This window comes from Acanthisitta chloris, unplaced genomic scaffold (assembly GCF_000695815.1).
Source record: "Acanthisitta chloris isolate BGI_N310 unplaced genomic scaffold, ASM69581v1 scaffold16375, whole genome shotgun sequence".
NCBI lineage: Eukaryota > Metazoa > Chordata > Aves > Passeriformes > Acanthisittidae > Acanthisitta > Acanthisitta chloris.
In genome coordinates this window covers 3,423-15,334 of record NW_008673289.1, presented here as the reverse complement: position 1 = coordinate 15,334, position 11,912 = coordinate 3,423, and positions in this window count along the sequence as shown.

Below are 11,912 nucleotides of genomic sequence, written 5' to 3'. Positions count from 1 at the left end.
AAAATATGTTTAGATGCATGTAAAGGTGGAATGCAGAGAGCAATAAGAGGGCCACAGTGGGTTTTCAGGTGAAAAATGAGCAGTCAGGAGGAAATGGAGGAAAAGAAACTTACTGCTTCCTCCTGGAAATCAGGGAGCTGTGGCACACTGCATCAGATGTAGGGGGATGCAATGTTTATTTGAAAAGAGCAGCCTGAGCTGACTGGCTGCTACTGCTGGCTGGCTTCATTTTGGGTAGCAAACAATTGCAGGAGGCTAGAGAGGAGTGAGGAGAAGGTGCATAGTTGCTAGACTCTGCTTCTCTTCTTGCTGTTAGGTGTCAGTCACCATTGCAATTGGCTGTTAAATGGGTAGAAGAAACAAGAGGAAGCCTTTAACTCTTTTGGGGTGTTAAAAAAAATAAAGCTAGAAAGAACCGGAAGAACATGGTTAACATTCCTTTTCCATCAAAAAGAGATTGAAAGGCAAAAAATAATGAGGTCTAATGTTGCAGAGCATTAAAAACAGGAGAAAATAAATATATTTTCTAACAATATACTTTAAAATTTATATGTTTTAAACAAGTGTTTACAATCATTTGACTACTATTTTTTTTCTTTCCCCGTTACAAAATACCTTTTATGACAGAGGGCAAAGCTCTATAAACTGCACACCCACCCATGCAGTTACTTTATGAAGTTAAATAACTATAAGTCATGCCAGGCTTTGCAGGAGTAGGCTTTAAGTGACGTAGTCTAGAAGTGAGATGTAGACCACCTAGCCAAGTAGGCCATGCTTGTAGGTTGAACCCAAACTCAATCCACAGCAGCACTGCTATGCTCTGTCTTGAAAAGCTTAGAAGCACAGGGAGTGCAACTAAGTGAACCTTTCAGTCCCTATGTTCAGAATACTTCTGAAGTCACTTTTGGCTTCCTAGGAAAGGGTGTAGCTGCCAAAAGGAGGGCATGGCATAGCTACATACGTGCTCTTCAGACAGATAACAAGGAGCAAATGCTTAGTCTAGCAGCCTCTTGTCAGGGAAGGAGTTAGAAACAAGATGCCACTTGATGAGTTCTGAAAATAGGAGCTCCACATTTCCAGCTTTCTAAAACATTATGAGACATTTGTCAGTTTACAGGTGGCTTAAAGTTAAATTTTGTAAAATGATGGTGATTAACTGGATTGTTTTCTTTTTCTCCAAAATATTAACCTATATCAATGTTTCCTTGACTTCCTTAGTTATCCTTGAAATGCTTTCGTGGCTCTTGATCTGTTCATAACCTAAACACTATGATCCAAAGAATGAGGCACAATGAATAAAAATTTGGACTTGACTAGTGCATTTTCTTTATTAAAAGTTATCAATTAAAGGAATGAAATAGAAATATCACAGAAGTACACTAGTTTTTTTCAGAGTTTTCCATATCTTGTTAGCATACATATAGTGTTTATTATAATTTTATTCTGACAATGTCCAGACCACTAAAGCTACTGTGTGAAGATATTTCTGTCCATGTGATAAAGAGTTTTAATTTCACTGGCAGAAGTTAATTTTAAAAATAAAGTTTTCTGCTTAATTAACATAGAAGTTTTGTAAAGTGAAAAATAGTTAGCAGAAAAGAATACACGCTCTGTTAGCATTTATAAATCAGATTAAATACATGGTAAGATACTTCTTTTCCTTCTCAGCCACTCCAGTAATAATAATGAGTGCTGACTGACCAAGGATGGATTTCCCCACTGCACAAGTCCAGTCTTACACAGGACTAATTCTGCTACAGTCACTGGATTTATAGTAAGGTAGTGAGATGTAGGATCAGAGCCTACATTCTCCAAGGTAGACACTGAGTTGATAATTATGCTTAAATAAATAAATAAATCAACATTAAGGCCCTGCTTGGTCCCGATGGCCAAATGATTTCATGGTATTTGGAAGGGTTTGTCTAGGCAAGCCTGGAAGTTGTTTTGGTCCCTAGTTCTGTGTCTTCTGTCACAGGTACTTTAAACATACCTCCTTCCCCTGCTTAATAAAATGACTTTGGAGTCGTTCAGGATAGGTAAGATGTTATTGTTCTGCTGTTAACTGACATTGGGTCTAGTCTTTTGAAGCTAGCACTGATTGCAGTGGCCACTGTACCACACCAGGGTCCTTAGGCACCATGTGTATCACAGGAACAGGAACCTTTTAAACCTCCAAAGGATGGCACAGATATCCCTGTCTTCTGGTACATAAGTTCATGCTGAATCTAAGCACCACTGCTCCCACTGTGGAAGCAGAAACTTGTAAACATGTTTCTAAGAGAGTAAATTGTAATTATTGTTTGGTTTTTCGACATAGAAAAGCTTAAGTAACCTGTGACATATGTAAAGTTTGTTTGGGGAAATTGGTTTTTCACATTTCAATTACCTTCCCCTAACCCTCAAACTAAACCCTAAGCAACATTGTCATTATGTTCTGAGGGTAAAGGAAACAAAGAAGTGAATCGCTTATCATTTGCTATAGCCACCATCTTCTAGGACTTAATTAAAATATGATATAAATTTCAGACCCATTCAGCTATAGATACATGTTTAAATGGTTATAATGCAATAATGATAGGCGCCAAAATTCTGCTCATTCACTCTAACAGTTTATTTTAGGAAACTCAGTCCAGCAGGATGAACCTTGAATATACAGATTAATGTGAGGAAGGAAATTTTATGATGTCTGTTAGTTAATACAGAAGCCAATCTTATTAATCATGGATTTACAGAGGGCTGTTTTATTAGATGTTAACCATAGCTTATGTTGACAATTGATTTTCATTGTAGGACAACTAAATTTATTATTTGTAAAAAGATAAAGATAATTAAATTGACTTTATAAAGGTTACTATCATAAATGTTAGTACCTGTGAATAGCAAACACAGAACTGCTTTAGCAGCAAAAATTCAGGTAGGTGATAGGTGCTTTCTTTCCATTGCATTTAATAGTCCCTGAATATTTTCAGCCTACATTTTATTTTCCAGAGTTTATACCTACAGCTGTGAAAAGCTGTTTGGGTTGAAGCCTTTACTTTCTTTCCAATAAAACTATCAAAACATTTTGCAAAATAAAGCATTAAGTAGAAATGTATTAGGCAATGGAGTTTTGACCTGTCATTTCTCAGAGTCATCATTAAATTATTCAGACTAGTGTATTGAGACATATGTTGGATCTGCGATAAAATCTGATACCTAAGGCGTTTTAAGAAATAAAAAGAGTAATTATTAAGGAAGTTCATTTGGACCTTGGAAAGTTGAAGTAATTGGAACATATTTAATCTTTTTTGATTGTACTGGTTTTGTGATATGTATCTCTCCATACTTTAATACCATCTATCCATCTGGGTATGATCTTTAGAAAATGTGGAGGAATACAGCAGATGTTACAGACCTTGGAAAAGCACCTCAAATAATATCTTCAAACCTAGTGACAATACATTCCTGAGCTTTGACAATGTGGGAACTGTCCAGTACAAAAGTGATTCTATCAGAATGCTCACAGCATATTTTTATTGTGATATTAATGTTTGGTTTCTAGTTCTAATTTGTCACAATATTACAAGATTGTAAGTTGCTATTGCTCCTTTGGTGCTTTGGGCCCATAATGAAAGGAAAGAGGGAGTACAGTTTTAAACTCTGGAGGCTGAATACTCGAGAAGTTGGGATTTTTTAGTGAAGTACAGTTGGCTGCAGGATCTTTGTATTATTAGAGCTAATTGTGATTAGTTCTTCCATGTTCTTGCATGTGGAAAGAAGGGTTAGCTACACATCAGAGTACAGAGGAAGTGAGCAGCACATCACAAGACATACAATTTGTCAGAGACATCAGGTTGCTGAGCTGCAACACAGCTGCCAACCAAGTGTGCCTGTTCTCTTCATAACATGGCACGTTGGCTTAGTGTCTAGAGTGAAAAGCACTGAAATTCTTTGCAACTTAAATTGATGGCTGGTATCCCTATGGCACTGCTCCTGGTGCAGCTTTCTCTAACAGAAGAGCTATAAAACATTTTGTGCCCACTGTGTTTTGGAACCTTTGCTCTTCTTGTGTGGACACTCCTGAGTCTTTGACCCCAGAGCTCTTTACTTCCTGCTCTAAGGGAAAGTACAAGTGTTGTGCTGCCAGGATCCAAGTATCACAGAGAAATTCCTCATTTCTGTGGCATTCTTGCTGTGTGAACAGCCAAAGAAATCCAGCCCAAAGTGAGTACCCAGCCTGAGTGAAAGCAAGAAGGCTGTGAACACATGGGTGCTGGCAATTCATGCTGTCATGCTTTGAGGGCTGCCTACCTGGCCTGCCAACCAACGCTGCTGTCAAAGCACAGCCCTCAGCTCTCTTCCTTTGCCACCACTCTTTGGATCTTGTTGTATTGATGGAATGGAGCTGCAAATATTTCCACGTGTATTTTGTGTGCTGAGAGGCCCAATCCTAAACCCACATGGAGTTTGGTGCAGCAGAAGACAGAGTTTGTCCTCACCGCCCCTTCAACAGCTGTGATTGATTTTGATGGTGCTCAGAAGTCTAGGTGAAGCTTGGGTGGACATTGTCATCTTGTCCTCAAGCCACCTCTTGACCCCTGAGTTTCCTCCCAAAGCAAGACATGGCCTGAATTCAGCCTACCTATGTTTGTTCAGGCATCTATATGAAAGTACCTAGGTCAGAAGCTTGTCATAGCCTGCTCCCTCCAGTGTCAGGAGAGACAGACAGGAGCCTCAGAAATGATTCATTGCTAGATGCCCTACATGTGTCTCTCCATTGACCACATGGGAACCTAAGGAGGTAGTGATTATAACTTGGATGCTACAAGTGCATAGCTGAATCTGGGATAAGAATCATTCCCTTTAAATTTTCCTACTGTGATTTATTTTTAATGCTAAAGACATTTATTGAAACATAAATACAGATGCCTTGGCTGAATTTTGACTCTTCACAGCTACCTCACACTGTCCTGTTAGCCACCTTCAGGTCGTTATAAATAGCACTTTCTGATTCTCAGCGTGCACATTTGTAGTGAAGGTGCTGAAGCCATTGCAAGAATCTGATATTGTCTGGTTTTAATACATTACTTAATCTGCTCAGGACTAAGCCAAGGCAGACTCATTCTTCAGGCAGTTTCCATTTTGATGTAGTATTTACTTTAAATGAAAGGCCATGATCCTGTTCAAAGACGTGATTTCCCCTCTCTGCTCTGCTGTCATTAGAGTCAGATAACAGGAAGAGAAAGTAAGATAACTGCCACTTATTTGGATTTCACTGAAGCTTTCAGGCAGACACAGGGACGTTAGCCAGAGCCAAATCAATTCATTTGAATGATTTGCTGATTATCTATGTTAGTTATTCCCTTATTATCTTGCCTGTTGTCCAGGACTAGCTCTTTGCCTTTAGGTTTGGGTTGGCTGTTTATTTTAACCTATTATTTCTAGGGAATATTCTGCAATAGGTATAGTGCACCCCAGTCTGTAGATACAAGAGTAACTGGCACTGGAAAAAACTGAGGACTGGTATTTTAATAATTGATTGGCAGAAAACAAAGCTCGATGATAGTTTTTCGTGGGAGCATCTTAACTTGTTAGTGAAACAGGGCTAACAAAGGGGCCTTTGATAGTTCCTTTCGAGACTTTGGCTTGAACATTTGCATCACTGCTTTGTGTCATAATTAATGTTTAAATTATGGACATTCCAAGAGCCAACCCATCAAGATACACTGAACAGGGCATTATGCAGATCTTACCTGTAGAAGAACTTAGTCTAAAAGACTGGTGAGGAAGCAGGTGAGCAGGCACACACAGGCATGGATGTGGTGATATGAGCTCCAGCAGCAGCATGCTGTGGCAAAGATGGGTGTCTGGGTCCCCACTTTCCAGTCCAGAGTTGCTGAACCACAGTCTTCTCCCTCCCACCTGGCAGCACAGTGCTAGTGTGGTCACTGCAGCATCCCTCGCTGGGAGATGGTGCCCTCCATCCCAGTAGCACTTAGACAAAAGAAGAGAACCAGTGCTGCTCCCAACACTTTGCTCAGACGTAAACTTTCCTTCCATAGAGTCTACTGTTATACAAGTGTCCTAGGTTACAATGTAGGGTGTAACCAATAGTATATATTCTAATATCATCTTCACAAGCTGTTAAAGCAGGTGGGGCAGTGGTCATCCCTGATGATTCCCTCAGGGGCTGTCTCTGTTTAATGGGCTGTCAAGGACCCACCACATGACCCACAGAATTACATTATCCCATTGTGAGATGCTTCACCCCCGGGGGAGGAGCCAAACATTCCCACCTGGATATAATCTGTGGTTTGGACCAGCACAGGGAGCCCTTACCTACTGGATTCCCAGAGGACAAGAGCTACTACTGGACCTTCAGGTGAAGACCAGATCTACAGGATCACTGCTTCAAACAGACCCATCACTCCAGGAGGACTGCAGCTACCATTTAATGGGACTACTACCAACACCCTGACTGATAAGGTGTCAGGTTGCTTTCTGAATCTGTCAGTGGTTTCTTTTTGTACTGTTGCATTTATTTTTTTGTTTTTCCTATTAAAGTGCATTTCTGACTTGGAGTCTCTCACTGGTTTGCTTTCAAACCAGCACAACAAGATGACAAATTTTAGAAAAATTTGGGAAATCTGAGTCAGTAACATTGAGATGCTGAAGTCAAAGTACTGTGTGATGGAGCCAGAGTATCAGATGGCTAATTTGGTCAGGTTGTGCAGTCTGACACCTCTCTTTCGTGCAGCCAAAGGATCTGAAATATTCTTCAAACCCAAGGCCATATTCTGTACTTTGGGGCTTCTGATGAGAGAGAAAATGAAGCCTCTGAATTCAATCCTCTTGCACTGCAATTACTTTCCAAGTGAGGCAGGTCCTCAGCCAACAGGCTGTTTTCTGGCTTTTGGCCAATATATGTTAACAACACAATGTAGGTAAACACATGCACCTTTCTCAACAATAGAAATAAATCACTTCATTCTATTCAATACCATGCCTGAGTGAATTTGTCTGCAGTAACTAAGGCAGTTATACATGGTCTGAGCTAATGCAAAAGACACTTGGAAACAAAGCTGTGACCGAAACACGATATTGTCATTCTAAATTATGCAGAAAGAAACCACAATGGCAAGGCAATACAGATGAAATCAGATGGCATGTTTTGCAGCCAAACACATAGAACAAGAAGCAAAAGCAACTCACGATGCTAATCAAAATTATGGGCTAGTTTTCCGTTTCTCATAGACTGGAGCAACTGGTGCAGCTTGTGCGGTGAGGCCACAGGGCCAGGGCTCACTCCCTGTCTCACCAGACTGCCTTCCTCTCCTCTGTGTGTGTGTGTGTGTGTGTGTGTGTGTATGGCTCTGCTCATTTTGCTTGTCAGTCAGGACAAACTGAGAAGCCTGAGGAGAGACTGATAAACCAGCAATTACAGAGCAAAGTCAACAAGAAGAGATGGCACCATGTTGGCCAGTGGGAGCATTTGTTCAGTGAGGGGAGACAGCTCCAGGGGCAGATACAACTTTCACAGCATAGATAACAGGTTTCCTCTTGACATCAGTCTCCAACAAAGTTGATCCAACCTGTAATATCTGCAAAATCAAACTTTTAGCTTGGCCAGTAAACCTAGCCATGCTGAAACCTTAAAATATCCCATTTTAGTCACATACTTTGCTATAGACATCATGTATTTATGTCAGCTGGATCAGATCTGATAAAAACATCCAAAGAGAAATTCAAAAGTGTTGGAGTCAATGTTTGGATTAAAGACTGTATTTTTTTAAACTTACAGACGTCTGTTGGCATCTGTGTATCTTGTTAGGAGAGGAACATCAGAGCTGCCCTACTAAGACAGACCATTAACTCCAATGTCTTCTTCCTGCCGGTGACCAGAAGAGGCTACTGAGGGGAACTGTGTGAGAAACAGGCACTGATAGAGAAATCCCTTCCTGCCTTCATCAAACAGCAGTGTAAGGGCTTCCTGAGCCAAATGCTGTGAGCAAGCTACTATGTTTAATGCTCATCAATGTACCTATCCTCCATTAATTTGTCTTGTCTTTTTTTCTGAGCCCATTTGTACTTTTGGCATCCAGTGCTTCCCATGGCAACAAGTTCCACAACTTAATTATGCTCTGTGTGAAAAAGTACTTCCTTTTGTTTGTTTTAAACCTACTAAAACAGAATTACAGGATGCACAAGAGAATTGCATGGGCAGACTTAAATGGGAAGATAATGTGGAACGACAATGGAAAATCAGTCTCAGCGCAGAGGACTGGAAACTGGCTTTGTTTTTGCTTTGCTCTGACCACCAGTACAGGGTTAGTTAGTACTTCCTATCGTTCCTCTCCCTGTCATAAATAAGCCAATTTACCTGATTAGTGTGAAGAGCTAGAAAACAATATGAGTTCCCTACAGAAATGGCAATGTTTGTCAAAAAGGTCTTCCTTTTCTCTTAGGGTGGAAAAGATGCACTAACGCTGTGCCTAGTAAGAAGGGTCTCTGAATTTGCATCTGAATTTGCAAGATGATGCAATGGTTAAAATTGTCAATATGATTTGGGGCTTTTGAAAGAGCAAGTGAGTCTCTCTTCTTGGAACTGACGTCTGATAGCATCTGGAAAAGGTGAGTGCAGTTCTCTGCACCTCGTTACCGGGAAGCCAAGCTGGAGGAAGTTCAGAGAAGAAGAGCCAACTGTAGCTGTATGCTTGGAAGAATTGGCTGATGAAAAAAGTACAAAGAGCTGTCAGCATAGAGTTTGCTAACCAATGCTTAGGGAGTGACATGGCATAATAACTGTTAACTAATGTTTAAAGCATAAACCTGCAGGAATGAGATGAACTAGGTTAGTGTGGGACAAGAGAGTAGCGTAAGTAATGACAAGCTTAACAGAAAGAAAATGTAATAACAATACTTTTCCTGGCCTTGCCCCATGTCTGGGTCTGACCTGAGTGCTCCAGGTCTCAGCACGTAGCGTTTGCTGGGAGCACACAGGTTATGATGCTCTTGCCCAGCAGAGAGAATTGTGGGCACAAAATGCTCAGTGCCATTGCCTGCACTATGAAGAGGGCTTAGGCCACCTACTCATGCCACAGGAAAAAGGCACAGTTGGTGCCATTGAAGTTGTTGCTTGCATGTCCCAAAAGTGACAGAAGAATTGTCCATGTCTCATTTGCACCACTGTCTGTGGCAATGCTGGCAGGACCTTGATTCAGGTGTTCTCTGGAGAAAGCATTTCCCTGGGTCTAAGTTAGGGTGGAGGAAGATATAGAAAGATTGATCCTGTTTGGGCTTTATCCATTTTCTCTGTGTATTCCTAAGAAGCTATTCATGTTGTGAAACCCACAGACAGTGAGACTGATGTGTTCAAAGCCCATACATGAAGTAAATATGAAGAAAACTAGAAAATGAGACAGACAAAAAATGGAAGTGCATCTGGTTACAACAGTTCTAACTGCAGAGGGTTTTGAGGAGTGCGCACTGTGGGGCAGACATGGTCAACATGACTTCCTTCTGCTGCTTTCTGTGATTTTATGGTATCTACAGCATCCTGACTCTTTAGGAATTTACCCTTCAGTGATACAGACAGAGGCTTTGGGAGGCTGTGGTGCTCTCTCCCAAACAAACCCATTTATCTATAGAGCACACTTATCCTGACTAACTGACTTTAACACACATTCTTCCAGTTTAATATTTTACAGGTGTCAGATGGGTGCTATGAAGGCTACCTAAAGAGCAATGTCATGTGTAGCAATAGATTCAGTCCTGAGGGGATAAGGAGCATAATGTGAAAGAGACAAAAACAATACAAAACCAGCTTTGGACGCCATAGAAAGTAAGTGATCCAGTGAGGGCTCGGTTTAGGCACATCTTAATATTAAATTGCTTATTTGTCTTCAAAAGTAGAGTGCTTTGACTTGATTCTGTAGTCACGGTCCAATTAAACCTGCCTTTATTTATGGTCAGATTTTCAGTGCATCTGAGACTCTAGAAGACCTTTCTTCAAGAACAAATATCCCAGCAGGTAACATCATGGCAAAAATCAGAAAGGGTTCTCCCAGTTCCTCCCAGGCTGCCAGATGTTCTTCAAAGAGGCTTTCTGCCTCTCCTCCCCAGGTGTTCTACATATCCAGTGAATCTGAACAGACTTTAAAAATCCCTTTTTTGTTCACATGCTGGTTATATCTCTGGCTGTACCTTGACGTGTGAAGAGCTGGGTGGATTGGCATGTGACCCACATACATGACATTTCTCACTGCTCTTTGTGTGATTGACCCCCACAGACTGCACTGCCTGTTCCTGCCTTGGAGTCCTTTAAAACAGACGTGCTTTGGAATGGTGGGGATTCACTGACAGTGCTGGGGAACAAGACCCCTAATGTGGTGCAGGATCCTTCTCCAGCCTTTTCCTGCATGGGGCTGCTCCAGCAGATGTAGGTGCAGAAGTGTGAACTGTAGATCTGCCTCTGAATTACTGTGTGAATTCAGCAGCTGAGCTGAACAGGTACAAGCTGTCCATCTATGAGGATGCAGCACTAAGCTCTGGGATGAAGTCCAGCTGCCTCTTCTCAGCAGCTATCTATCACCTGACTCTCTGCTGAGGATACTGTTCAGGCACCTATTTGCATCTCTTTATATTAATTTTGCTGTACTGTTTTAAAGCATTTTAAAATGAACCAAGTATGATTAGAGATCAAGATTTGGATTACCATCTGTATTGGGTTTGGTTCTGATGTCATGGTTTGACTTCATAGAAACATCTGGACTATGGTTTAGATTCTGCAACACTAAAACTTCTATATCTACAGCTACAATTTCAGACCTCAGTACAGGGATGAGGTAAGTTTATGAGATGATCAAACTAAGGAAGGATTGAGAAGGAGCAGCTGTTCTGAAAAGTTAGTCAAAATCAATCCTTAAAATATTAGGAAAGAACTGTAATATTGTGAATACAGATATGAGATATATATAGATTTTATACTGGCATATTTATATTCATGTGGAGTGTGATTTATTTTTCAGTTTGCTTTTACCAGAAGTAGTACAATGAGTACAAGTTGTGCTGTGGATATTGCCATCCCAGCACGTATTGTTGTCCCAGTTTCCATTCAGGAGTAATTAGATTTGGTGTAAAGCACTTTGCTCTCAGCCTGAGTTCATGCCTATCAGGAGAGCTGTACTCTCAGCTGCACAAGCATTTCAACAGGTCTCCACAACCAGCACTGCTGACACAGAGAAGCAAAGCACAGAGTTTTGCTATATACACAATAGCTCAACCAAGACAGATTTCCCAACAAGACTCCAGGGAAGGAAAACAAAAACCCCACAAGGCTATGAAATAATCTCACAGAGCATGAGAAAGCCTGCACCTTTGCAAAAGCATTCCCTTTTTTCCAGACCCCAAAAGTGCTTCAACAGTGACTTGTGTGGCAGGTGATTATTGCTGGAGAGGGTGAATGAAACCAGACATAGCAAAGACTAACTCAGAATGCTCACCTGTACCACTCTGAGCCAGCTTGAGCTTACATCATTTTACACAGTCAACAGTGAGCACAGAGCTGAAGCAGGGCTCTGTGTATTGAATGGTTCCTGCTTTCAGAACAGTAAAAATTACTTTCCAGGTTGGCTGTCAGTTGCTCCTATGTCCCACACATTGAATGGAAGACCTTACCCTGTACTTATACTGGGGAAAGTATCATGGTTTTGCTTTATCTCCAAAATTAGGTGTGTTTCCTCTCTGCTCCATTTTGAGGGGATAAACCAGAGCTGTTGGCAGAGCTGGACAATTCGGAAGTCAGTTCTTTCCAATTCTGCACCTGAAGAGGGGCAAACTGTGCAAAGTCCAGCTTAGCTTCATTTCCAGAGGATATGGCATCCTCCCGAGTCCTTGTCACGAAGCAGAAGTCCTCAGCAGCAGGTGACGAATAT